General features: G+C 52.4%; 1 pseudogene; it reads right to left on the bottom strand.

The window, feature by feature from the left end:
• Window positions 1–2,048: 2,048 nt before the first annotated feature.
• Window positions 2,049–4,085, bottom strand: LOC119454616 (uncharacterized; annotated as a pseudogene).
• Window positions 4,086–5,039: the final 954 nt, after the last annotated feature.

Genomic DNA, 5,039 nt, shown 5'->3' with positions numbered 1-5,039 from the left:
CTGGGTAACAGCAACTGGCGGCAAATTAACCCAATCTCCATACTTAAAGCGTCGCATATCAACTGCCTCTACAATCTCTCTTTCCAGCTGGCCATTTTTTCCGCCGATGATCTTCTGTTGCCCAGAAATAACTTTTGTTTGTTACCACGTGACACATGCATGTTAGGTGCTTCAGTAGTCTATCAGCGTGCATCTTAGCATTTGTATCGCACCCCTCTTGAAGGTCGATATGTCCTATTATTAGTTTTCTCGTTGCTTTTCAGGTTCACACAGTGTCTGATCTATATAAGCTAAGCGTTCGTTGCATTAAATCAGCAGTCGTCAGTACCGCTTCGTGTTGTCTCTTTCTTCGTCTCGTGTGTTATTTGCGGTAACTTCCCAAATCATGAATCATCAACTGGCGTACACCCACACTCTTCTAAATGCTGGTCTACGTTGACGCCAAATCGCGGCCGATGAAGGCCACATGCACAATTTGCATGCCCATGGGTGCAGCAGGAAAGGACGGAACGGGGAGCACCAATCACGGTGCATTAAATTGAGAGTCATTGTGCGGACTGCAAGAGTGAATGCTTACCTCGAGAGACTGCTTCCCAATGCAACTGACCAGGCCACCACATCCGAGAAACGTAACACGGCGACCATAACCAAGTGAGATAACAGTGAAATCAGACTCTGCAATCAATTACCGCATAAGGTCCAGTCAATGCATTATACATTGGCTAAGATCCATACGGCAACAGTGAGTATTCAAGTACATGGGTCGCTTACGGCACATTCAGCTGTCCGACTACAGGCGTAATGCTTGCCTCCATCGCACATGGTGGTCTGGTAATGAGTGACAACAAGCAGCGCAAACAGATTGGGCGGTTTGTCCCAACTATTTGCACCGACAGTCACCATTGAAAATAAGCAACTTGTTGCATTGCGAAGCAATCAGTTGACGCAGGCATCTGCTGCCGCAGTCAACACAGCGACATCGACTACCCAGCATTTGAGCGTTAACTCCTTTCCAGCCTGCACGTTTCCTTTCTTTCGGGGGCGGCTAATGCGTGGCTCACACTTGGTGTCCCAATTTGGATCAATATGGGCAAGTCGGTTTCGTGGGCATCACCTCCGGCAGCCACTTTTGCGGGCCAATCCACCCAGGTGGCTATCAACTTCATACACCTCAAACCATTCACGCCAAATCGCGGATGACAAAGGCCACAAGCAAACTTAGCACATGGCATCAGCAGGAAAGTACAGAACGGGGAGCACCAATCATGGTGCGTGTAAATTGGGAGTCTATGTCGCTGTGCGGACTGCAGGATCAGGTGCTTACCTCGAGAGACTGCTTCCCAATGCAACTGACCAGGCCTCCAGATCCGAGAAACATAACACGGCGACCACGACCAAGTGCGGCAGCAGCCAAACCAGACTCTGCAATCAATCACTTCAGTATAGCTTGTGCTGCACTGAACGTTATCCAGCAAGGCAAGGCTACACTTAGGCAAGGCTAGACAAGCAAGGCTACAACTAGGCTATCGATCAAGAGCAATGCTGAATGAGACTAGGAAATAAATATGGCAATGAGATAGCTTGCATTCAAGAAAGAAGCCACTCTGCTTCACAAGCACTGAAGGCCAAAGAAATTAAGAAAAGTCAAATGCTACATAGCACACGGTGCAAAGGTTAATGCAAGACGCATGCCGATGCCGCATCGGCTATTTCAGGAGAGGAATTGCACATGGCAACGTACACTAGAAATTACTGCTACAGATATGGTCTGCTACTAGACAGTAAATGCTAATAAGTGTGAGCAAAGAATCGGTTGACCTTCATGTTTGGATGAGGAAGAAGAATGATCTGTAACAAGAATGGGGATACTTCTGCATCCACTTCTTTGTTTGTGGTGTAAAAGCCTTGCAAATTCGGCTCCAGCCTATTCCTGGCAGTGTAGATGGGGGATCATGTGATGAGGACCAAGGTGTGCTTGGTGATGGTGGTGGTGAATTCTTTATTTCGCCCAAAAAGAGGGGATCAGTCCGAGGACCGGTTGCGCAGGCTTAGAGGAGGTCGGCGGGGATCTCTTGCGATTCCGCGGGCTCCACCGCACGCTGGATGAGCCGGCGTTGGTCTGCTGGCTCGGAGGTACGTAGGAGGGACTCCCACGACTCTGGGGTGTTTGCGTTGTAGGTGTTGTAATGCGTACAAGTCCTCGCCATGTGTATGAGAGTGGCCGGAGCTGAGCAGTGTTTGCACCTAGGCGTTATTTGTTGCGAAAAGATTTTACTGTATAAGAGGGGGTGTGGGAAGCTGCCTGTTTATAGTTTGTGCCAATTGGACGGCCTCGCGCCTTGTTAGATCACGGTGTGCGGGAGGATATATGCATCTTCCGAGTCGGTAGTACTGGAGGATGTCCGTGTAAGTGGTGAGTAGAGAATTGTGCGAAATAGTGGTGTCAGGGGAATCGGGGCGGTGGATCCTACACTCGGCTCGGCAGCTAAGATCTCGAGCAAGTGTATGCAACTGGACGTATCCGCTGAGTGACTCGTGGGCTGGAGCCCACAGGAGTAAGCGGGATGTGGAGGAGGGGGGAGAAGAAAGTAGAATGTCTGATGCCGGGCAAGAGATACGGCCGGCATCATAGTTGCGGATCGCCTGTTGAGAATCACCTATGACGACTTTGGTAATAGTATGAGTTAGCGCAAGCGCAATGGCAACCTCCTCTGCTGCGGTGACTGTTTCTGCGTTGCGAATGCTGCAGGCTGTGTACCAGCTACGGTGCGGGGCGAGGGCTGCCGCCACCATCGCTGGTTTCCAGGGGTGGTAAGAGGCGTCCGTATACGTGACATCCGGACGTCCGCTGAAGCGTTTCTCGAATGGACGTGCACGATCGACCCGTCTCTCGGCGTGGTGTTCCGAATGCATCTGTTTGGGAATGGGAGGGATGCAGAGATTTTTACGATATTCCGGTGTAAGGTCAATATAATTGGGGGCCGCCCTCGTTGGTGAGATCCCAACTTGCTGCAGTACCGCGCGGCCAGCGTGTGTGAGTGACAACCGCTCGTATTGCGCGGTGAGGGTAGCTTCGATCAGTTCGCTCCCGGTGTGGAGATGCCGATCGCCATAAGCTTGTGAGTAGCTGTGGACATGGGAAGACTCAGGGCCGTCTTGTATGCTTTTCGAAGTGACGCATCAAGCCGTTAGCTTTCGGCGCGGATGAGACGTAAGTAAGGTGCGGAGTAGGTGATGCGGGAGCAGATGAAGGCTTGGACGAGGCGCAGGAGTTTGGACTCTCGCATACCTCGGTGCTTGTTGGAGACTCGCTTGAGAAGACGTCCGATCTGTACCACCGACTGGTCGATGCGTTGGAGCGATATATTGTTGCTGCCGTTCGCCTGTAGGTGTAGGCCCAGAATCCTGGTGTGATTTGTACGAGGGATGGGGTTTCCTTGCACCTGGAGGTTGATCTCAGGAAGTATCTTTGGTGGGCGTCGTCCTGGGGACGGGATGATTATATACTCTGACTTAGTCGCCGAGCAGCTGAGGCCAACTGTATCCAGATAGTCTTCGTCCCGATCGATGGCGGTCTGGAGAGTCCCTTCGATCTGGCCGTCACTGCCGTGTGTGATCGAAAGATTAAGATCGTCAGCACAAAGGCTGTGGTGTAGGTGGGGAATGTCAGCCAGAAGCTTGGGCAGGCCTATCAGGGCAACGTTGAAAAGCAGCGGCGAGAGCACGGAGCCTTGCGGCGTGCCGCGGTTGCCAGGAGAGATGGTGGAGGGATGTCCCGTGCCGACGCTGAGTTGTATCTTGCGGTCTGTCAGGAAGTCTCGGACGTATGCATACGTACGATGTCCGACGCCGAGAGTCTGGAGTTGTTGAAGAATCGCTTCATGGAGGATATTGTCGAAGGCCTAGGCAACATCGAGGCCGAAGATGACTTTCGTGTCTAGTGTGCGACGCATGACTACCTGGTTATGGAGAAGAAGCATTATGTCCGGGGCTGCTAAGTGAGGACGGAAACCGAACATCGTGTCTGGTAGGAGGTGGTTGTCTTCGAGGTAGCGAAGAAGTCTGGACTGGATAACGTGTTCCATTAACTTCCCAACGCTGGACGTAATAGAGATAGGACGGAGGTTGCCCAAGGTGGGTGGTTTTCCCGGCTTGGGGATGAAGGCTAGCTTGGCGCACTTCCATTCCTGCGAGATGGTACCGCTGGCCCAACACCCTTGAAGGTAGTCGGTGAGGGCGTGAATAGAGGCGTCATCTAGATTCCTAAGCATCGTGTTAGAAATGCGGTCGGGGCCGGCCGCCGATTTGGTCTTGAGGCGATTGAGTTCTGCACGGACCTCCGATATAGCGATTGGGGTGTCTAGGCCAGGGTTGGCCGAGCCCTGATAGGGAGGGAGGCTGGTTGCCGGTTCGGGGCGGATGTAGGTGTCAATGAGCTCTTGTTTGAGCTCATCTGGAGTGCCAGGATACTGATGGAAGATTCGCTCAAGCTGTTGGCGTACTCGGAGAACACCTCCGGCCGGGTCCTTTAGATGTCGGAGAAGGTTCCACGTGTTTCGAGCGTTAGGAGTCTTGTTCATCTGGTCACAAATGTTGTGCCAGCTCTGACGGGTGAGTTCTATTGCATAGTTCTCAATGTTCGTGTGGGCGCGCGCCAGCCGACGGCGGATATCACGGTCCCATTTTCGAGTGGCGAGAAGAGCTTCGAGCGACTTCTTGCGCTCCCAGAGATGAGGGTAGTAACGGTCGCAGTGTGGGACTGTGTCCTCAACCTCGACGGTTTGCGTGGCGTCAGTCACTTGTTTGACGATTTCGGCTGTCCATGCTTTGATGTCGGTAATGGCGGGAGGTGTGGCCTGCTCTTTCCTGTGCGTGCGAAAGGAGTCCCAGTCAATTACCTGAGTCGGCCGCGTACGTTGTCTCGTGGGCTCTTGTATCACGATCTCGAGCATGAAGTGATCGCTTCCAAAATTTTCATGAGTGTGACACCAGGTAGCTTCGACTCCGGAACTCGTAAAGGCGAGATCCGGCGTTGTATC

The sequence above is a fragment of the Dermacentor silvarum genome, chromosome 5, assembly GCF_013339745.2.
Source record: "Dermacentor silvarum isolate Dsil-2018 chromosome 5, BIME_Dsil_1.4, whole genome shotgun sequence".
NCBI lineage: Eukaryota > Metazoa > Arthropoda > Arachnida > Ixodida > Ixodidae > Dermacentor > Dermacentor silvarum.
Note: the sequence above shows the minus strand (reverse complement) of the source record. Positions and strands in the feature narration are given on the sequence as shown.